The 24,374-nt window shown below is 37.2% G+C and overlaps 1 long non-coding RNA gene across 1 annotated transcript; it reads right to left on the bottom strand.

The window, feature by feature from the left end:
* Positions 1 to 14,190: 14,190 nt before the first annotated feature.
* LOC115296017 lies at positions 14,191 to 19,344 on the bottom strand. The gene is made up of 2 exons (XR_003910685.1): positions 17,891 to 19,344; positions 14,191 to 14,456 (listed from the first exon to the last, which is right to left on the bottom strand). It is a non-coding gene; the product is annotated as an uncharacterized LOC115296017 (long non-coding RNA).
* Positions 19,345 to 24,374: the final 5,030 nt, after the last annotated feature.

Below are 24,374 nucleotides of genomic sequence, written 5' to 3'. Positions count from 1 at the left end.
TCCATCATGATCAAGTGGGATTCATTCCTGGGTTACAGGGCTGGTTCAATATTCTCAAATCCATCAATGTGATCCATCACATTAACAAAAGAAGGGAAAAAAAAACATATGATCCTGTCGATAGATGCAGAAAAAGCATAGAAATTACTTTCTAACATACCCTGGCATGGTGTAGTATTTATCAACAATGTAAAATACAATTTGATTTCTCAGGTTAGTAACATGTGTTAATTGGGTTTAAAATTCCTTTGTAAATTAGTTTAGGATGAGTAAGAAAGGACATTGTTTGACACATTTCCTTTCCAGAATTTTCTGGGAACCTTGAATACGCTAAGTTCTGTGAACCTCTAAGGGACCCCACAGTATGCTATATCAAGCATAGTTGACTGTAGCATACGTTTTCTGGAAAACCATTTTGGAAAATGAGTGTGGACTAAAAAGCACACTTTGGGAAAGGCTGGCAGAGTAGAAAGTGACTGGAACTTGGAGCCCAGAGGCATTGGTTACAATCCTCATATTCCACTTACTGGCCAAGCAAATGATTTATCTACTCTTAATATCAATCTCATCTATGTAAAGTGAGGATAAGTATACTTGCACTAACTGGTGCTCCACAAAGTTCTTATGAGCAATAAATGAGCAGCCCTTAAGTATAAGTGACTAATTCTATGTCTGGCATACTGAAGGCCTCAGTGATAGAATGTTGGAGGAATGATCTCCTTTGAACAGTAAAGTCTTTAGTTTTTTTAAGACCCTGGTGAGAGTTTCATTTGCTTATGAATTCTGGTGCTGATTTCTCATCAACATCCAAATCTTTATTTACCCTGCCTGAATGAGCCTAGGCCCAGTTTTCCTGCAACCTCACAACATCTTGTGGCATTGACCATAGAACATACTATACAGTCTGCTGATTGAAAGTCAACTTGGTTTTGTTATTTAACCCATGTTACAGTTAGACAACTAAGCCTAGGGATTTTAAAGTTAATTTCTCAAGAAAATAAAACTTGAAGGTAAAAGGTTTTACCTATCTTAGAGCAGAGAGCTAGTAACAGAAACTCAAGACCTGGTTTACTTAATCTCTTTGACCCTTTGTTTCCTCACTTATAAATAAAAATAACTGTCCCATAAGGAATATTATAAGGATTAAATTTGATAATACATCAGTAAATACACTTACAGTATAGGATAAAGTAATATAGTTAATAAACTGTTCTATACTAACATTAAAGAGATTTTTCATAGAATTAAATAATGTTAAAATTAAAGGATCTATTATAGATTGCCTAGTCCAACTCCCTCCTTTTAAAGAATTAAAGAAAAAGATGCTCAGCGGGATAAAAAATGAAGGAATTTAGTCAAGGACATACAGTTCTTTGTGGCCATGTTAGGCAGGATATAATAGCTTTCTCCAAATATTAAAAAAAAAAAGAAAAAGAAAGTAGATTTGTCCTGTGTGAACCCAAGGGATAAAATCAGTGGTAACACTAGAGGAGACTAGGTAAAGAAGAAATGTCTAGCAATCTCTGTGTTCCACTGTTGAAATAGGCTGTCTCTCTCTCCTCTAATTATATATTGAAACTGACTTTAGGAAGATGATGCAGGCCAGATGTATAGGTATCACACTCTGGGTTGAGTGCATTGGAGAGTAATCATATGCATCATGGTTTGGACATACGGTTGACACATTGCCTGAGATAGGCCCAGACCTATAACAGAACCAGCTCTAGATTTGTTTTAACAGAAATATAGGATCTGCCATCTCATTGGAAGATAGGACTTGAAGCTATAATTTTGGAGCACTTTACATAAGATTGAGGAAATGCCAAGTTCCCATATCAAAGAATAGGGTTATTAGGAGATTATAGGGAGGCTTAAATTCCTTTAGCCCAGTCGGTGTTGCCACTGGGTATATATAGAAGTGTGGCTCAACTCTGCTGGATGGTTAACCACAATTTCAAAATCTGCAATTTTCTGTTATCTGTACTGACAGCCTTTTTATTTATGTGGATAATTGAAAATTGCCTATAATTATGAAATCTGACAACTTCAAGACAACTCATTGAGCGTTACTCTTTAGAAACAATGTGAATTGAGATGTTCCACCCACTAGACAACCCAAGTCATATTTGCTCATGGTTAAAGAATGTGCCATCAATCACAATACGCCAAACCAGCAACAACAACAACAACAACAAAGAAACTTCTCTCTTAGAAACAATCTAGGCAAGACAGGACTGACAGTAGCAACAAAAGAGAAGTGAGAGACAGATTTGAGGAAGTAAAATAAGTTCAGTAAAGGCTGGGATATTTCCGTGGAACCTATTGAGAGGGGAACTCCAAGACATGCCTTCCATTTGTTCAGATGGGGACCTGAGTTTGCATATTTTGTGATTTCAGAGTATGTTCTGACTAAAACAGCAAATATACTTAGTATAAATGGTTAACGAAGCTAGCAGTGAAGTGGGCACATCCTGTTACAATGCACATAAGAATAACAAAGCTAATATTAACCTAGTGCTTACCATGGGCAGGCACTGTGCTAAAACGTTATACATGAGTTAACTTGTTTAATTCTCCTAAGAAGCCTGTGATGTACGTGCTATTCTTAACTCTGTTTTCAGAAAACTGAAATGTAGAGAGATTAACTATTTTCCACAGGTGATAAGTGTCTCACCTCAGGTTTGAACCAAGGTTTTCTGATCCTAGATTTATACTCTTCACTATTGCACAATAGTGTGCTATATGCTGTGCTGGCCATTTACCATGGCAACATCTGACATGGAATCTAATCTTGTTATTTTACTACTCCTGCCATTGCCCCTGGAGAAAGCCCATTATTTACCACCATGAGTGGCCAGCTGAATACAGGCCAGCCTTTGGGGCATGGTGTGCCTCTTCTAAATTAATCCTTAGAAGAAACCTACTAGAAATAAGTTAGTTCTCCAGAACAGTTATGACAGGTCAAAGACCTACTAAAGATGATAGGCTTTAACTAGGGGAGGTGATATAAACTGCAACACAGTCAGAAAACTTCTACCCATTATTTCATTTACGATGATACTTAAGTGTGTTTCGTAGGTGCTGCTAAGGAAACTATTCAAAGGCCCAGCCTATCTGTTTCAGGTTTAACTTTCTTAAGCATAAGGAAAGTTGGGTACAGGGCCAACTATATACATGTAAAGAGCAGGTGGGCATTCAAGGTGCTGAGGAGGGCACCTGTACCCAAATCTTTTGTCAACAGATTTGTCAAGTGGTGTGAAAGTCTCACCACTACTATTACTTACTGGGATAAAGACTCCTATATTAGAACACAAATATGTTCTTGAAAAGATGAATATATTCATCCTTCAGCATTCACTGTAGACCAATGAGCTATAATGTTAGAAAAGAGAACTGGGCTTCAAGAAAATGAGACCATGGTAGGTAAATTTTGATGGAAAACCAGAATTAGAAAGGTCACCATGGTGATTTCCAGACACAAGTCTGCAGATTAAAGATGATCCAAGATGAAGTTATCATTAATTTATGGTGGAATATGAGCAACAAGGACAATGTAGTAAATTTTTTAAATTAAAATTAAAAATGCCTCTTTTTTAAATAGTACTATGTCATTTCTTTTATGAAATATTGTGATAAAGACAGAGATTTTTTTTCCTTTAATTTCTTTCTTGACTTAGAAAAATAAGAACCAAACACTTCTTTATTAACCTTTAATATGGACATGTGCATGTGTTGCATGCTTCATATTCAATATTTTATTTAATCTTCACAATGACTACATGAGGAATGTACTGTGACAATTCCTATTTTACGGATGAAGATTTTTGGCCTAGAGGATAAACAACATACCCAAGGCGACATGGCTAACGAGCGGCAGAGCTGATTTGTCCTCCTTCGTCCTCCCATTTATGGCAGAGATATTGGGGAATTTGTGGAGTGATGGGTACTAAAAACATAAAAATGAAATACAGAAGATAAATTCCACCTACTTAACTTTACTCAAGTCTCCCTAGAACTTTGCTTACAAAGTACTTCCCCTTATAGGCAGCATTTATAAACTAACATCATAAAATTCCAGAAGGCTAAGGGCAAAACAAGTCTTAAATTTTATCTCCTTTTTTAAATGTGTATTTATGAGTGAGCAGGGGAGGGTCAGAGAGAGGGGAACAGAGGATCTAAAGTGGGCTCTGCGCTGACAGTAGTGAGCCCAAACAGTGAGCCTGATGCCGGGCTCTAGCTCACGAACCTGTGAGATAATGCTCTGAGCCAATGTCAGACGCTTAATTGACTAAGCCACCTGGGCAGCCCTCTCCTTCTTTTTAACAAATGAGAAAACTTGGGGGTAGTGTATGACTTAAAATTCTAAATTCTTGCAAATCATTAGCACTCAGAAATGTTTTCTTAGAACAAAAGCCATTGTTGGTAATGTAAGAAAAAGAAAATAGACAAACAAGGATAAACCCTGCTCAAACAAGTAAAGTATAAACTCCAATTCAGCCAATTCAATCATCCATGACAAATGGAGAACAGTAAATAGAAAAAACAAATTCCAGAACAGAATTAATTTGAACTCAATGTTTTGTACATAGTAAACACTCAACAAAGAGTCATTAATAAAAGAATGAATGAATTCCTTATTTTATATTGCTCATCACAACATGCATCTTTTCTTTTGCTGGAAATAAACATTGAGGACCAATGAGGATGCTCAACCATGAAATAACCTACAAGGCTACACTTTGATTGACTAAGTGTCCTTGCCAGTAAACATAGCAATAGGCAAAGATGGTAATTTCGACATAGTACGTGTAGTGATTAAGTTCTAAGAATTAGTATCATTCATGTGGCATTTTTCCAAACTACCAACATAGGAAAACATTTTACATTACTGAACGTCCTTGCCACCACAAAGTCCAATTAAGTCCAGAATTATGCTTTCTTTTGGGAAGATGGAAGAGTTCTCATCAACCACAAAAACCTCAGCAGATAGCTCTCTTTCTCGTGCTTGCTCCCCCAAGATTAGAATAAAGTCTGAAGCATATGCTCGCCATTTCCAAGTCCAAGATATCCTAAGTGGCATCCTCTGTTAGTTAGAGGGAAAATGAACGAGCAGGCAATAAAACTACCCCTTTTAGTGTTCAGGGTGACAGAAACAGAATAGTGTTCTGTGGCTTCATCACTGAGCTTCCGGAAATTTCTCTGTAACTTTCTATCTCTAAGCCAAAGAGCTAAGGAAGACATTCTAATGCTTTTGAAAGGCATGCATTGAGGTAGGGACCTCAGAGATCTCTCATCTACCTTGTAGACTAAAATACAATTTATCATATAGAGAAATCAGGTACCACATTGAGTAGTTCCCCATCATGGCTTAGGTTTGCATAAGAAACACAACCAAACTAAAATTTATACCTGAAAATGAATGGAGGGAGGTACTGGTAATTTTCAAGAGGCTTCTTCATTAATTAGGGATTAAAGATCATCCTCAACGTTCCTCACTCATGGAGGGAAGCTCAAAGTCCTGATGTCAATGCTTGAATCTATTGTTGACTCTCAGAACCCATTTTGCCCACAAAGTTGAGCCCCCAAGGCTGAAAGGAGTAGAAGAAGTGAGGTTCAAACTTTCCCTTTATTTTCATTCTACACAAACCTTCTCACTAAAAATGATAGCTAGATCTCTGTCAGGTAGCTAAAATACCTGTAGAAGTTCTAGTAGCTATCAAGCTGTAACTTCTCCTTCTGGACTGTATTCTGAAATGGGCATTTCCTGTGGTGCCTGCTGGCTCAGTCAGTGATGCAGGCAACTCTTGATCTCAGGTTTGTGGGTTCAAGCCCCATGTTGGGTGTAGAGATTAGTTAAAAATAAAAATAAAATCTTAAAAAATTAATTAACTGAGCTGGAAGCTTCTGGAGCTCTGTGAAGAAGTGGTATACCGTGGAGGGCAAAAGCCTGAGCATGTGGCTCCCACAGTTGTCTGTCCAGGGCTAGCAACTATTTCAGGAAACCCTGGAAGTGAAAGCATCAATCACATTATGAACTTGGGTTACAGGATCTTGGAGAATTACCTTTCAACTGGGATGCTGGACTTACTGCTTCATTTGTTCAGCAGTATTGTATTAAGCACCTATTAGGTGAAACCAGGAAGATGGGATTACTGAGAGTTTAAGAAGTTGCAAAGTGAAACTAGAATTTGGGAATTGTCACTGATGACCAGCTTAGCCCCACAGGCCCCACTGAGTGTGAAGCCAAGGGATTTCTCACCTACACTCCTGCCCCACATTTTCCTTACCCCTTCAAATGGAAGTAACTAATTTAGCATCATCATTAATTTTGTCAGATTTTTTCCTCCTGAAAATTTCTAAGCTAAGATCTAATTGCATAGTTTCATGATGGAAATACCACATCGGCAATAGCAAACCTAACACTGTTGGGCTGTGTACTAATCAATAAAAACTAAATCTATTGCAAATCAAGGGGAAAAAAACCCAAAGACCTTATCTTAGTCTTCTCTTTGGCCTCCAGTGCATAGCACAGTGCCTGTCCATTGTTGACACTTCATAAACATTTATGGCATTGAAAGAAATTCCTAAGAGTGAAGAATTTTTACCTTGGGCTTCGTTTGGCTGGCTGCAATTATTTGCTTGGTATTTTCTCATTTGAAACGTCTTTGAACCAATGAATAGTAATACTGAGTAGCAATAGAATAACAACTGATTTGTTTAACTTTCAAGCCAAGAAAATTCGCCCCCTCGGGCAGCAAAATTCAGTCATACAGTCAGTCTACTGAGTATTCACTTCCTTCAACACCAGACTTTCAGCTTCTGTTGAAGTATGCATCCAGAGTGTTCACCTGAAACTATTCTAAAACTATTGACTCCATAATTTTTGCCCTCTGTCTCAACTTCCTCATTTGTAAGATCAGTGTTATAATGACCTATTTCCTAAGAATAGGTAGATATGTGAGCTACCAGTTGGATATAACTCTACATATGTGTTACTATTACTCTCATGCCAATGCTTCAATATCCAAATGTGCTGAAATCAGTTGTATCTTGTAAGCAATAAAGTACTGAATTTTTAAAACCATGAATTCTAAACACATATTCAGATTTAAGACAATCACAATAACATACATTCTCACTCATTTGAGTTAATTTTCCTGACTGAGAAGGAACAAGGTGGAATGACAGCCAGAAATACACATGGTACACAAGAAGTCTCACTAGCTTCTTGTCTACTTATGGGAGTGTGTGACACATGTGACACATTATTAGTCACATGTATCACAGTGGAGAACATTTTGCAAATTCCTTTTTATAGGCATAGTCTTTTACCGTGAATTGTAATCACCTTTGGGAAATTTGCATTTAAACATGCTATAGTATGAGTGTTGGAATTAAGGCAAGAGTTTCCCTGATGACACTATTTAATAATGCACCTAACACTTACGTTTCTCAATCCCTTGTTCTGCCTTTATTTTTCCTCCGTAGCACTGATTCCCATCTGACACACATGTTATATATCTTAATTATCTGTTTATAATCTTCCTTCTAGAATGTAAACACTCCATGAGGGTATGGATTATTTATCTTGTTTTCTACTGTTTTCCCAACCTCTAGAATAGTGCCTGGCACATAATAGGAATTCAGTAAATATTTGTTAAATGAATAATTAAACAGGATGGAAATATTTGTTCTACTTAGAAACTCTTCTGAAGAAACTGTAGTAATATATTTGTTTTAGACTGTCAGTTACTTTTATTAAAAGAAGATTTGGGGGCAGCTGGGCAGTTCAGCCAGTTAAATGTCTAACTCTTGTTTTTGGCTCAGGTCATGATCTATGGTTCATGAGTTCAAACCCCACATCAGGCTCTGTGCTGATGTTTTGGAGCTTGTTTGGGATTCTCTGTCTCCTTCTCTCTCTGCCCCTCCTACATGCACATGCATGCTCACTCCCTCTTTCTCTCTCAAAAATAATTAAAAAAAAAAAAGAAAATTGGGATGATGAATGAAATAAAATCACTCAACAATCTAAAACACAATAGTTAGTCTAAAAGTAAAAACAGCAGTGATGGAAGAGAAATAATCTAATCAAGTGACTCCTTTCTCTGTTTGACAAATTGGAGAAGAATACATTTTTCAAAGGTTTGAATATGATATATATTCCAAGAGCTGCTAAAGAAAGAAATGCTTCTCAAATCAACATTGTCTAGAGGAAAACTAATCATTAATTATCAGATTAGACAGTAATATTACTAAACAATAGAGTAATAATTCTTCTAAATGAGAATAATAAGACATTCTTCTGAACTATAGTATTAAAAAAGATAAAACTAAGAAAAATCCATTTCTAAATGTCAGCTAGAAGCAAAAAGATTATAAAGTTTCATTTTATTTTACTAAATCTTCTTCTACATTTAAAAAAATGTTTCTTTATTATTTTTGAGACAGAGACAGAGCATGAGTAGAGGAAGGGTAGAGAGAGATGGAGACACAGAAGCTGAAGCAGGCTCCAGGCCCTGAGCTGTCTACACAGAGCCATACCTGGGGTTTGAACTCAAAAACTGAGAGATCATGACCTGAACTGAAGTTGGTTGTTTAACCAACAGAACCACCCAGGCACCCCTATTTTACTAAATAAAATCTTAAAGTTGAATGATATTAATGCTGAACGTGAATCGGCTCAAGCAATGTATTTGTTTTTTTTAATTAAACTGTTTAGTTTAAGATAATTGTCAATTCACCTGCAGTTGTAAGAAATAATACAGAGAGATCTCATCCTTTACTCAGTTTCCCCTAGTGGTAACATCTTATAAAACTACAGGACAATATCACTGTCAGGATATTGACACTGATGCTGTCAATATATACACATTTCCATTACAAGGAATCCTCATGTTGTTCATTGTTCTTTTGTAGTCAGACCTACTTTCCTTTATCCACACCCCTCCAACTCCTGGAAACCACTTAATATGTTCTACACTTCTTTAATTTTGTCATTTCCAGAATGTTTTGTTCTAAGGCTATAGTATATAATCTTCTGGGACTGTTTTTTTTCCACTCAGCATAATTCTCTGGATATTCATACCGGTTGTTGAGTATAAAAATAGCACCTTCTTTTTTATTAAATAATGTTCCATGATACCACCACAATCTGTTTAACCATTCATGTGTTAAAGGACATCGGGTTGTTTTCAGTTTGGGGCTATTATGAATAAATAGTCATGTATAGGTTTTTATATGAACATAAGTCTTCAGTTTTCTCGGATAAATGCTTAGGAGTTCAATTGCTAGGTTGTATAGTAGTTGCATGCTTAGGTTTTAAAGAAACTGCCAAACTGTTTTCTAGAGTGGCTATACCATTTTACACCCAAAACAGCAATGTATGAGTAATTCCCGTTCTTTGTATTCTTGCCAGCATTCGGTGGTATTACCATTATTTTTTTAAGCCATTCAGATAGGTATGTATTGATACCTCCTTGTAGTTTAATTGTACATTTCCCTCATGGCTGATGATATTGAATACCTTTTCATGTGCATCTTTATAACCTTTTGGTGAAATGTCTATTTAAATCTTTTGCCCATTTTTCAATTGGACTGTTTATTCTTTCACTATTGAATTTGGAAAGTTCTTTATATATTCTAGATAGAGTTCTTCATTGCATGTGTGGTTTATAAATATTTCCTTTCAGTTTGGAACTTATCTTTTCATATCTTAACAGAGTTTTTCACAAGCAAAAATTCAATTCATCACTTTTTCTTTGATCACGCTTTTGTTGCCAAATATAATAACTCTCAGCTTATCCTTAAAATTTTATCTACTTTTTTTCTAAAAATTTTCTAGTGTTAAGTTTAACATTTGAACCCTGATCCAATTTGAGTTAATTTTTGTATGTGCTATGAGACTTATCTTCCTGTATGTCCCTTTATCTCCTATATACACAATGTAAGTATCTTTAATATTTCCTATGGATAACCACTCAGTATAATTTTTGACTTCAATCATCAATCTTCATTTAGAAAACTTAAGAGGAGAAGGGAAACCAATTATATTTACCTATATTTCTGCTTTTCATGTTCTTCTGATGTTCTAAGTTTCCTCTTTCATCATTCCTTTTTCTGTTTTGAGAACTTCCTTTAGCTATTCTCTCAAAATGGTGACAAATTCTCTTAGTTTTCTTTTCTCAAAGCATTTTACGATTTCTCCTTAATTCCTGAATGATATTTTTGCTGGGTATAGGATTCTGGACTGACAAGTCTTTTTTTCAGCACTTATAAGATCTTATACCATTTCCTTCCTTTTCCTTTCTCTACAGTTTCTGATGAGAAATTTGCTATCACTTGAATTATTTTTCTTCTTTAGGTAAAGTATCACTTTCTATGGCTGCCTTCAAATTCTTTTTGTTTCTAGTTTTCAGAAATTTAATTTTAATGTGCTTTGGTGTGGACTTATTTGGGCTTATTTTGTTTGGGTTTGCTCAGCTTCTTTAATCTGTAAGTTTTGCCTTTTCCAAAATTGGGAAGCTTTCAGTAATTATTTCCTCAGTTTCTTTTCTCATCCTGCTTTCTCCTTCCTTTTCTTCTGATGGCACAAATGTTTGATCTTTTGTTTTGATTCCACTGGTCCCTGAGACCATTCACTTTTTGTTTTCTGTTTCTCATGTTCTGATTTCCAATACATGGATTCTTTCTTCTGTCTCTTCCATTCTGCTGTTGAGCTTATCCACTGAGATTTTTTTTTAATTACTAAACTTTTTTTTTACAATTTTCTAAAATTACCAATTAGTTCCTCTTTATATCTTCTTTTTCTTTTTAAGAGAGAAAGAGAAAGAGTATCCACGTGGGGGAGAGTAGAGAAGGAGTGAGAGAATCTTAAGTAGGCTCCATGCTGAGCATGGATGTAGGGCCCAATCCCATGATCCTGGGGTCATCACCTGAGCCAAAATCAAGAGTCAGATGCTCAGCTGACTGAGCCACTCAGATACTCTGATCATCTTTATAATCTTTTATTTAATTTTCAAGGTCTTCTAATTTTTAATTTGTTTCATGTGTGTTTTTAATTACTCATTAAATTTTTTATCATGCTTCTTTAAAATCTTTACGGCATAATTCTAAAGCTCTGTCATCTTAGTGTTGGCATCTATTGGTTGTTTTTTTTTCAGATGAGTTTGGGATTCACTCATTTAACTGAGGTTCATTTATTACTGAACCTCTGAAAAAGCAATGCTGGTTTGAGCTCTTCTTCACTGTTGGTAATTTTAAAAATGAAAGTGAATTCTAAAATGAAATCTAGGGTAAGTGTCTGATTTGATTTTAGTTCAGGTCATGATCTCATGGTTTGTGGGTTCAAGCCCTGCATCAGGCTCTGGGCTGCTGATAGTGTGGAGTCTGCTTGGGATCCTCTCTCTTTCTCTCTCTGTCCCTCCCCTACTTGTGCTTGCTCTCTCTCAAAATAAATAAATAAACTTTTAAAAAGTGAAATATAAATATTTTTATATTATAAAATTCTGAATCTTCTGTTTTAATTGGCTATCTCTGAAACCACTCAGGCAGGAGGGTGGACACCACGTCCTGACAGCTAGAGGGGAGTGGAAGTCAATATTCCCTGTTTAGCCTCTGTTGTCATCTAATGGGGGCATGCTCCTCATTACCTGCTGGCAGGAGAGGAATTTCATCATCCCATATGATCTCCACTGGTATCACAGGTGACAGCCTTATTCCTGCTTAGTGCCTATAAGAGTTCTGACTCTCCCCTGGACTCCCTCTGACACAACCTCAGTGGGGAGAGGAAAGAGTGTCTTATTATGGTTGGGTGGAAATGGAAGTCTAAATTCCCCATGTCATCTCCATTGACACTGCAGAGGGACTCAATATAGGCCAGTGGGGATGAAAGTTGGCCTTCTCTGACACCTTGGGGATTGGCACCTCCTGACAGCTTGGTGAGGATGGAAGTCTTGGTCCTCCCTCCGGCTTTGCTAGACTGGTTGGGGGAGGGACTACAGTATTTTCTGTGGTGTTTGGTACCATGGAAAAGTAGAGAAGTTTGGAAGCAGATAAATTAATATCTAAAAAATTTTTTTTCTTGTTAGGCTCCTTTCTTTTGGTTTGAGAGAATAGGCTTTTGCTGAGGCTTTTTTTGTCTGTGTCCACTGGCATCCTGGGTTGCTTGCTTTTTCAGCTACAAATCTAGATAAGGCAAAAAGAAAACCCAGGGAGCTCACCACTGTGTTTTCCCTCATGTCCTAAAGTTCATAGCTGGTCAGCCTTCTCTCCACTTTTCAGTCTTTTCATGTTTGATTTATATTTTAAGTCCAGGGAGAAATAGGGAAATAGTAATAGAAAAAAAATATCTCTTCTTTATCTTTTTGGAAATGGAAACCCACACAATATATCTTGTTCCATAAATATGTCAAATAAATAAGTAGATGGTTATTATTGAATCTTCTGAAACAATGATATCTAGATGTCTGGTGTCCAATATAGCAGTCACTAGTCATATAGGAATATTTAAATTTAAATTAAAATTAGACAAAATAAAAATCCAGTTATTGAGTTGCACTAGCAAGATTTTGGATGATCAAAAATAGCCACGTGTGCCCACTGGTTCCCATAGAGGACCGTACAGATTCAGAGAATTTGGATCATCTCAGAAAGTCTACTGGAAAAAGGTAAGCTAGACACTGAGCAAAATAGTTCATGATACTACTAAATGTTGATGCAAAAAAATGAGCAGGAAGAAAGGTATTAGCAGATGGGTAAATAAGTAACCCTGTGATTTATAAGAATAGAAAGAATGTGGTTTTGTTCACAAGGCGAATTTGCAAACTGGACACCAACCTGCTGCCATAGCATGGCTTGAATTTTTTTAGTGATTCTAGCAGCATAGGTCCGTTCCTAAGACAATTATTTTTTCTGTGAATTAGTGCAATTTGGAATGGTAAAAGCTAGATGTGCCGCAGCTGAGGTTAGCACATACTTACCCTGACATTGCACACTATGTTGCACTCAGATATCATCTGACTGGCAGATGTTGGATACATTCATTCAACATCACTTGACAGAGGAAATACATGTGTTTTACAGAATTCAGCTTTTTAAAACAATAAATTGAAATGTCTTAGAGGCAACTTTAGCAAAAGAGTCTAATTTCAGGGCAGCAAAGCCCAAGTAAAGGTAAAATATAAGCAAATAAAACTAAGATGGCTAAAAATCATAAAGAGTTCAGAACTAGAGCTTCCTGTTATTTAATTTATTTGACAATTATTTGTAAAATGCATATTATTATAGTTCTCAGTTTCTCCGATGAGAAATTCTGCTACAGAGAAATTGGTTTTATTACTTATTGGAAAGGTAAGGAAAAATACTTAGGCCATTTTATTGCTTCCTATTTATACCACATGGCCATCAGATGTCTTTGATAGTCATACCAGCCATATTAGATCCCCAATTATTTGAAAAACTACCTTGTACTTTTTGCCTCCATGGTGAACTTATATATATTTTTCTTAATTAATTGATTCTACATATATTTATCAGGCACCTTCAATGAGCCAGGACATTCCAGCACCAAAGTACATCAATAAACAAAACAAAGATCCCTGCCTGAATACTCACATTCTAGGTAAATAAATAATAAGCATAATAAATAAATTAGAAGATGACTACTGTGGAAAAAAGACAAAGCAGAACATGTTAGAGGAGAATGAGATGGGAGGTATGGGGCAGACTAAATAATTCTTACAGGACCCATCATCACCATCTGCAACAATCTTACCTCATTTCAAATATTACATCCTTTACAAGGTCCTCCTTGATACCTTAGTATTTTTGTTTAAGATTTTAAGTAATTTTTACAATGTGGGGCTCAAATTTGTAACTCTCAGATGAAAAGTCTCACGCTCTACCGACTGAGCCATCCAGGTGCCCTTCCTTCTTACCTTAGTTAAAACTGATCTCTTCTACCATGCTCCTTTAGCACTTCCTATCTTTATTACAGCACGTAGCATTCTGCCTTGTGTATCAGATATGAATACATCTGTCTTTTCATTAGACTCTGAATCCTTAATAAAGAGAGTGTGGCTTATTAATAATTTTATCCCTTGCATTTTATCCCATTAACCACACATAGTGGTTGGCTTAAGTGTTTGTTGAACAATGAAGCCAAAATTGAACACAAATTGGCAGAGACCCAGATAGTTTGTAAAAGTCTTAATATTAGGATTCAAAAATATAAATTACACATGTAGATGTTGGATGCCAAGTCTCTGTTTACACTTACTTTCTTCCCTTCTGCTAACATCCATTGGGCTAGAGAGATGGTAATGTTTTCTTTATTTTCTGCTCTTGCTGAACTTCTAGTAGAAATATCACACATTAACATGCCCAACAAATCAAGCAAAATAGTGTCATCATCAAGTACCTAAATTTGTCTTCAGAGCATTATGTATTGATCATAGAGCCTACAAAATTAAATGTTTGACATTAGAATTTAGGCAAAATAACCAACATTATTGTCTTTATATAATATCATGCTTTCATCTAAGAAACTATGGTTTTATGTGAACTTGTCAATCTTTATTTTTCTTTTTGTTAATAAAAAAGACAGAATTAATCTAGGTATATTCTCTATTTCTTTCCTAAAACATACTGCTTTACATGACAAGAACCAGTAGAACTTGTTGGTTAAGAAATTATATTTCTTAAACATAATAACATACTATCTTGAAAGTGCTATTATAAACAACATTCACCATGTAATAAAGCATAGTTATGAAGCTGATTTTGATTACACATTCTGTGAGTATCCTATTCAGTAGGTATTAATAAAAGACTTTCCCTGGATAATCACATAACAAAAGTGCAAGTACTTCTTACATTTTACCTCTTTTTAAGAATCAGGTTTACAATTTAAAGATTTGGTTAGTACATAATTAGAAAATTTTTATAAATTCTTAGTAATTCAGATAGATTGAATTAGTTGAATTAGTGATTAGTGTAGCTTTTTTAAGTAGAGATGTATAACATGAAACATTAATGAATGTTCTACTGGAATTGCTAATGATAGATTCTTCTGATGAAGAATTAAAACAATTTTTTTTTGTAATGTTTATTTATTTTTGAGAGAGAGAAAGATAGAGTGCAAGTGAGGAAAGGCAGAGAGAGAGAGGGAGACAAAGAATCTGAAGCCGGCTTCAGGCACAGAGCCTGATGTGGGGCTTGGACCCATGAACCATGAGATCATGACCCGAGAGCCAAAGTCAGATGCCCAACCGACTGAGCCACCCAGGCATCCCCCTCCCCATTTAAAAAAAATGTTTAGTTATTTTTGAGAGAGAAAGAGAGAGAGAGACAGAAAGAGTCAGAGTGTGAGTGGGGGAGGGGCAGAGAGAGAGGGAGACATAGAATCTGAAGCAAACTCTAGGCTCTGAGCTGTCAGCACAGAGCCTGATGCAACACTTGAACTCACAAACTGCGAGATCATGACCTGAGCCAAAGTCAGATGCTTAACTGACTGAGCCACCAAGGCACCCCTTCTGATTAAGAATTTAAAAGAAATCTCTTTTAAATAAGGGAATGTGTTTTTCTCCTAATATTTTTATTAAACTGAACGATTAATGTTTCTCTTTTTAAAAACGTTTTTAACATAAGCTCTACACCTGGGACAGTTGGCTGCCTTGGTAGGTAAAGCATGTAAGTCTGGATCTTGGGGTCATGAGTTTGAGCCCCACATTGAGTGTAGAGATTACTTAAGTAAATGAAACTTAAAAATACAAAGTAATCTCTACACCTAATGTGGGTCTCGAACTCACAATCCCAAGATCCAGAGTCACATGCTCTACCAACTCAGCCAGCCAGCTATCTCGATGTTCCTCTTAAAGGTGCTTATTTTTATCCCAAATACTCCCATAGCATCCATTTCAATTAAATCTTATCCCTAATGTGCAAGGAATTACTGTAGAGGATAATCATTAGAAAAATCAAAATTATTCATTATGATTATTATAGGAAAGTTAGTAAGTCACAGGTGAGAAAGTTAACAGTTGTGGAAGAGACAATGTGCTGGTCAAAAGCAGAACAAGGTAAAGAACACATAGGATGGTCATGAACATGAGAAAACATGTCCACACTGTCTAGATTCAACGTTTGCTTGGCTTAGAGTTTGACTCTATGTCTTAGTTCTATTTTCCCGTGTGACTGGTACAATGTGCTGTGTATGTATATAGAAGCCTGCCATCAGTGACGAGTTAATTTAATTACTTACATAGGACTAGATAAGCTACTAACATTACTCTTTGTCTTTGAGGCTGTGTGTAAATGCTGTCAAAACAAGCGATAAATTCCACAAAAGCAAAAAATGTTATATGAAATGATTTGAGACAATTTAACTGTTTGATTTGATTTTTTAAGGTTTGGATTATTTATTTTTATCCATATTATTATAAGAAAGTTAAAGTTTAAGTGGGCCAGATCTATGGTTGGTTAATCCTCTTCAGTACAAAATATTTGCATTAATATCTCTCATAATTATTTTTATTAAAATGTACTGTTAGACACATTTTCAAAGCCCAAAGAGGTTTATGTATATGTGCAAAATTTGAATTTGGTGTCTGTCCATACAGAATGAACATTTTAGTGTGTAGTTAACTACACACACACAATTTATAATTTTAGAGCTTACAAAAAATGTGCTTATCTATAAAAGGATACAACATGGGGACTGAACGTGTTAATAACATATGAATTTACTTTAGCTATACAATCTCTTTCACTTCTAAATTAAAGTTCTTCCTCAGGAGTATGAATTCCTCTTGCATTTTGTAGATGCTCTAGTTGCTACTAGTTTATCAGTAAATATCAGCTGGGTGTTGTCATGGTAAATGGGAAAAATGTTTTTAATCTGTCCATGTAAGAAGGCACACTGCTGTCAGCAGATAAGAGAGAGAACAGGACAAGGTACAGTGCTGAAGTATGAAATACTAAAAGGTTAAAAAGAAAAAGAATACTTGTACTTTAAGAGTGATTTCCTTGAATATTATCTTTAGGGCAACATACAAATAACATAAAGAAGGCCAATACAAATCAATTCTCAAATTTTATAATTTAAGAAGTGGGTACTTTTATTTTAGCTTGAAATATTCATGAAAGTGTTTGATCTTCACCAAGATGAAAACAAATGATGAAGTCACTTTCATATAATATCCAGTCATACTTCATATAGATTTTTCTGAGGGAAGATATGTAATAGTAACTTCTCTTTTACCTTTAAACAACAGTACAGTCAAACTTATCTCTGTTTACCTAGCCTCTGGTCAATTGTAATTCTCCCATCAAACCATCTGTCTTTATTCTTGTCTGTGAATCCAAAATGCAATTTAAAAAAGACATATTTCAAAATGCCAATTCAAAGTGACATTCATTATTCAGGTACTTTGACCATCTAATTCAGTAAGTATTTAGCACCTGTAATGTGTCTAACTGGCCACCAAATGCAATAGAATTATTTAAAAATGGAAATACATATACTGTGTATTTTTTTTTTGAAAGTTAAGACTTATCCACGCTGGCCAATTAAAGCACACAGTGTGCTAGCCTTTGCTTGCAGGTGATTCAGAGAAATGATGGATTATTACGAAGTGGGGAAGTCGGGAAAAAACTTCCTAGAGGAGGTAACTTAAGCGGGGAAAGCTGCAAAAGTCTAAAGCAGATGAGGAGGAGGGAAAGAGTGGGGTCAGGAAACAGCAGAACAGAAGGAAAAAGGGTGAGATAAATCAGCCAGTGGAAAAGAAATCAGCCTCTTAGAGCAGATTTGTGTGTTTTGAATGGTGGGGGACCAGGCTTCCATTATAGCCTTAGGGTTAGCTTTCAGATTTATTCCCAGCTTTTAAGTCCTCACCTCTCAACAATCTTTGTCTTGATGACGTTACTGCTACTTAAACGCATTCTCTTGCTTGTCCTGTCCTGATTTCACTTTTAAGTTTTCCACTCTAGAATCAAATATCCTTTTATATAGGTCCACACACTGAACAGTTCTCCATTTTCTGTTCTGTTTTTTTTTTTTTTTTTTTTTTTTTAGCTACCTGCATTTTTTCATAAGACTGCTCATGAAGATCCAGGAAACCATCTAGATTTAAGTTGACCAATGCACTGAGTTCCACAAATTTTTATTAAGCACTTAGTAGGGGACAGGCGTGTACAGATGAAGAAGCCATGGTTCCTACTCGCCTGAGGCTTTTCAGTGCCCCGCTGCTTATACTATCTTCTACTATAATCAAGTTTAATATCTGCCAAAACAGAAAAAAGTAAAATAACTAATAAATGCGAAGAAGCCTGAAGCTCACCCCAAATAAGCAACATTAGATTTGATCTGGAAAGCACCTGTGATGAAAAGGTAACGTGGTCGTTTGGATCCTAGCTCTGTCACTTGTAATACAACTTTGAATAAGATAATATAAGGCAAGGAAAATGACTTTTCTAGGTATCCAGCATAATGATTGGAATTATGTATTATTTAATACTCATAGTTCACATCACCTCCCAGTTCCCACTTAAAAAAACCAACAACAACAACAGTGCAACCAAAAAAATAAACAAATAAACAGTATTTTTCCTATGTTAAAGACGACCAAAACTTAAATGTAGATAAAACTAAGAAGCTTGGGTTTTCAGGCACCTGAGATTTGAGCCTGGTCTCAAGCCCCCAACTCTACCACTTACTAGATTCTAGGCTAAGTTATTCATTCATTTACTCAGTACTCACTATAGGTAAAGCACATTGCTTGACACTATATTGTAAGAAAATAATGTGACATGGTCCCTCCTCTTAAGCCTCTTGCAATGCAGTAGAGGCAGACAAGCATGTAAGGAAGTCTTTGTAATAGGGTAATATGTGTAGTTCTGGAAGTCTACAAAGAGTAGCATGGGGTACAAATTAGTCCATTCTACCTGGAACTGGCAAATAGCAGAGGTCAGGAAAGCTTTCACAGGGGAGGCGGTTCTGGAGTTTCACAGAGTTACCCATTAAGTCAGGTGGTTGTGAGAAAGAACAAGACATTCTAACTGGAGTGGGCAATGGAGCCTGAAACAGATTGGCAAGAAACGAAGATGGCTCAGGGTGGCTGAAGTGAGAAAACCACAAGTTGGGAGTAATAATATTCACTTCCCTTGTTAGAGGATACATAGAGAACACTTATATAGTTTTAAGGATATTGCCCGAGACATATGAGGTGCTCAAAAAAATGTTCCTGTTCCTCTTTCAGGTGCTGCATTTGGTTACATCCCTTTCTAGCTCTGAAATTCCATGATTCTTACCATACTGTATAGGTTCTTGTTTCTTACACATTTTACGCATTGTACATATTCAATAAATAAATAGTCTCTATTACAGTTGGCAGAAGACTGGGTAAAAAGAGATGCAAATTTTGATAAAGGATTGAAACAAAAGCTGAATTTAGTTTTAATTCTTTCTCTGTCCCTCTATAGTAACTTGAATACAGTTTTTTAAAAAATTATTTTTAATGTTTTTAAATTTATTTCTGAGAGACAGAGAGAGACAGTGCGAGCAGGGGAGGGTCAGAGAGAGGGAGACACAGAATCTGAAGTAGGCTCCAGGCTCTGTGCTAGCTGTCAGTACAGAGCCTGACGCGGGGCTCGAACCCACGAACCGTGAGATCATGACCTGAGCCAAAGCCAGACGCTCAACTGACTGAGCCACCCAGGTGCCCCAACTTGAATACAGTTTTGCTTGTGTAAATCTGAATGTGGTGGAAGTGTAGAGATTTAGCATCAGTTCAATTCAGGGACGGAATTCAATATTTTTCCATGGGAACTGCTCACATGCTTCCCAAACCAGGAGAGCTGCTTTTCTGTCTCCAGCGGTTTCTAAGCTCATTACCTCAACCATACTGCTAGGTGGAGATCTGAAGGCAGCATACACAAGTACATCCTCAGAGCTCATCACTTCTGTGCTGAGTAATACATGTAATACACTTTAAAATAGCACTGGTATGTTGCAAATGTCCAATAAGAACTAGTTCTTATTTTACATTCTGCCAAAGTTTTGTATAAATGTAAGAGAGCAGGGTAGGAGCATGGGAATAGAGTTCGGCCAGAGGAGGGAAATGCAAAAGATATAAGAAGAGGGAAGGCACAGGGCGCCTGGGTGGCTCAGTCAGTTGAGTGTCTGACTTCGGCTTAGGTCATGTCTGATGGTTTGTGGGTTCGAGCCCCGTGTTGGGCTCTGTGTTGACCACTAGCTCAGAGCCTGGAGACTGCTTCAGATTCTGTGTCTCTTTCTCTCTCTGCTATCCCCTGTTCATGCTTTGTCTCCTTTGTCTCTCAAAAATAAATAAATGTAAAAAAAATTAAAAAAAAAAAGAGGGAAGGCAGGAATATATCCAAGAGTATGACTGTAATCCCATTAGGAGAAATACTTCTTTAGACAGGAAGATATTCCTACCATGACAGATGAGCCTGAGGTGTATACCCATTGAAACCTCCCCCCCCCATCCCCACCTCTACCTTCAGCTGGGTTGGCCATCTAAGTGCCTCTTCTGGTGAAGTTGCCTACCTCTTGTAGTCTTTTTAAAAAGTATGGTCAAGTTGTAGGAGAAATTCTGTCTTAGAAATGTATTTCATGTCAAATAAGTCATTTTCCCTATTAAAAATATTTGTGAACAGCTTGGTATTTTAAACTACGCTATTGGATTGATTTTTCTTAGATGTATATAAATTTTTAAAAATTTTTTAATGTTTTATTTATTTTTGAGAGGGAGAGAGAGAGGCAGCGTGAGCATGGAAGGGCCAGAGAGAGATGGAGACACAGAATCTGAAGCAGGCTCCAGGCTCTGAGCTAGCTGTCAGCACAGATCCTGATGCGGGGCTCGAACCCACAAACTGTGAGATCATGACCTGAGCCAAAGCCGGATGCTTAACTCACTGAGCCACCCAGGCACCCCTAGATGTATATAAATTTTGACAAAGTATAGAGGTGAGATCGAGTAGTTTTAACAGATTTAAATAATGGTGATGTTAAAGAAATACTTTTTAAAATAATGGAAACAGGTATATATTCTTCTAATGGACTTTAGGACTTCTACCCTTTTGGAAAGCAAAGATATGGATATTTATCTAGGTATAAATACTGTTAGGGAGGGAGAATAATTATTCCTAACAGTAAGCATAATGAGGCTAATAATAATAGAAGATATATCATCAAAGAAAAACACTGACTTGTAAGAAAAAAAATTACTCAGGCACTGGAGGAAATGACTTATAAAGCTAATAATGGCACTGGAATAAGCCTTTTGGGATAAGCACATTTTGTTTGATCTATGTCAGTTTTTCTCACTCCACACGACTTTGAAATCCACCTTGATGTAAAGTAGATGAGGGTCAAAGAAACAAGAAGGGTTATAGTTTTCCGCTAAAAGACAAAAATACAACAATAATCCTTCCTCCCTCCATTGTCAAAATCCTTCCTGTTTAAGGATATTGGAATCCTTTACTTAGCTACAATGATCTTTTGACTTTATCAGAATATTGTTAACATGAAACTGTACAAACTGAAATAATGTATTTTAAGAGTCTTCCATTATACGGCTAGTTTCCAACTATTATTAAAGCAGTAAAGCTATAAACATTTGAAATATTGAGATATGTATTAAAAACTGAAATGTAGTCTTTTACCTTTATTAAACCATTCTATTCTGCGTACTTACTGTAAGTTACCTCCATGATAGTATTTTAGAGGATCAGAATCTACATTATCCATACATTTTTTCCTAGAGATTTTATTTTCCTGCAGGATGCCAAATTGGATCTTCATCTGTAACCATAGTTTAATAATGAGTACAAAACTAAAGACTAGAATTCTCAATAGAATTTTTTCATGTATTAGGGTCTCAATTTCTGCCTACAATTGGTTCAAGAATACTCATCCTCGGGGTACCTGAATGGCTCAGTTGGTTAAAGTGTCCGACTTTGGCTCAGGTCATGATCTCACGGTTGGTGGGTTGGTGGGTTCCATCCCCGCATTGGGCTCTGTGCTGACAGCTTGCTCAGAGCCTGCAGCCTGCTTCAGATTCTGTGTTTCCTTCTCTCTCTGACCCTCCCTGCTCATGCTCTGTCCCACTCTCTCAAAAAACAAATAAATGTTAAAAAAAAAAAAAGGATACTCATCCTTAATTCACAAAGTTTTAAGAAGGTACAATGTGATAATTTCAACATCTTTCTGGTAAAAGTGTTTGTAAAGGTTTGGCATTCTTGTCATTAGTTATATGATACTTTTGTATTCTTATTAGTAATATGTTTGTTGTTGGTAGTCATAGAAAATTGTGGAGCTAACACTCAGTGAGGATCAGAGAATGTTTAAATTTTATTACACGAGTGGTGAAAAATTTAAGTATACATTACTTGGCATTACCCATAATTTTTGAGAGGGGCCTATGCCTTAAACTAATTATCAACTTCTATATCAGAAATCAGGTTACATGGGTACACAAAAGTGAGTTCCTTTGCCACAGCAATTGTGGTAAATTTGCTGTGATCATAGGAGACTTTATTCTTGTATTGCAATTAGGTATAGTTGCGTTAAGCCCAAACTTTGTATGTTAGGCTGATACCAATTTTGAATTGTATGGAATGACAAAATTTCTCCATTAGAATGCTTGAAAAATATCATTGAAATGTTGTAGGATGAAAGTCCACAGTGAATCTCCACAGTAAGGAAAATGGTCAGCTTATTATTAGATGGAAATCTCCAAATGTCACACCACATCAATCATCTGACATATAATCTGACTTCCATCCAGCTGGAATGTACTATAAAGATCAGGTCTCTGGATGAAGAATTTTAGCTTAGTGGGTTATGCAGCAAAAATGCCTAAATCCAGAGCACTGTTTTGGCATTGACAGAAATAGCTGCTCTTGAAATAGCAGAGGGGAGGAAAAGTGTAAGGTTATTAAGCTCGAAGTCTTTTGCCTAAGCACATCTACCTGTATTCCACTAACAAGTTGGATAAAGAAATAGGGGTAGGGATAGAACCACATTTATGTACTTTCATAGAAGGTGCATACTAAAGTCCTGCAGGCACAGCTTATTTGGCCTGCATTGAAAAAAATTAGGAAATGCCATATTAAAAAAAAATTCCAGATTTCTGGTGTCTCTTAAGAAATTGGAACCCCTGGCCACAGTGGACCTCTATTCAAAAGGGTGGGGTAGTGGTGGAAAGCAGTCTAAAGCTGAGGATACATGCTCTGTAATTTGTCATTTTCTTACATTCCCCAGTGTCTTACACCCATGTTCATTTTGCTTGCCTCATTCTGCAGGCATTGTGCAGGCACTGAGATTTCTGCAGTTTATGAAACGGACGCAACGGGCTTTTTTTTCTTCCCCCCCCTCACTTAAAGTGGGCAAATCTCTTTGTTAGAAGAGCGTTGGAGTTAATTCAACGTCTGGTTTTGCTTCCAAACATCCCTAAATCTGCCGTTTTTCAATCTACTTTTTCAGAATGGCCTAAAGTATGAAACTAAGTATCAAAGGATGGACTTGTAGTCCTAGCTGTGCCACTAATCAGCTGTGTGACCTTGGGCGAGTTGGTTAAGCTCTCTTGGCCAAAGGTGATGAATGGTCTGTAAATGCACTTAATACCTGGGCTGAATATCTCATATGGCTGTTGCACAGCACACGAGATTTTAAAAAATACTAAGCAATTTATAAACCGCAAAAACGCTTCCCAGCACAGGAGCCTGTTACAGAGTGTGACACAGTGGCTTTAGAAGTTGGGTTACTGGAATCCGCTCTAGTTCCGTGCTGCTCCCACCTCCCACGCACGGGAGTGGGCGAACGGAAGAAGATTCTCAGGGGAGGTCTGGAAAACTAGCTCAGAAATGCAGCCAGAAGTTCCTTAGCGGGGGTAAAGTTGTTGGCGGCATTTTTAAGTATCCAGAGCGACACACCAACTCCTAGCCGAGATGACAGACCCTGCTGCATGGCCAGCGCGGGAACCAGTTCCCGGGCCACCCCCCAGTTCGAAGCCGTGGCCCCACAGGCCTGACCTGAACCCTCCCGGCCGAGACCCCAGACCCAAGGCCTGGGACCTCGCCCAAGTCCCCAACCCCCACAATCACCTCCCCCCCTTCCCTCTCCACGTGACAAGAGCCGGAACCGTCACTTCCGGCGGCGCGGGTGCCGCGCCTGCGCGAGGCGCCCGGCCTCAGAGAGCGGTTGGCAGCGGCGCCGCACCGCCAACGGCCGCGAGTGGCGAGCGGCATAGGTCCAGCTCCAGCCGCGGCGCGGCTGGCTGCAGCCTTGAGGGTGTGCGGCCGGAGAGGTCCAGCCCACTCGGTGGAGGGGCTGGCCGCCCCGCCCCCTTCCCCAC

The sequence above is a fragment of the Suricata suricatta genome, chromosome 1 (assembly GCF_006229205.1).
Source record: "Suricata suricatta isolate VVHF042 chromosome 1, meerkat_22Aug2017_6uvM2_HiC, whole genome shotgun sequence".
Lineage (NCBI taxonomy): Eukaryota > Metazoa > Chordata > Mammalia > Carnivora > Herpestidae > Suricata > Suricata suricatta.
Note: the sequence above shows the minus strand (reverse complement) of the source record. Positions and strands in the feature narration are given on the sequence as shown.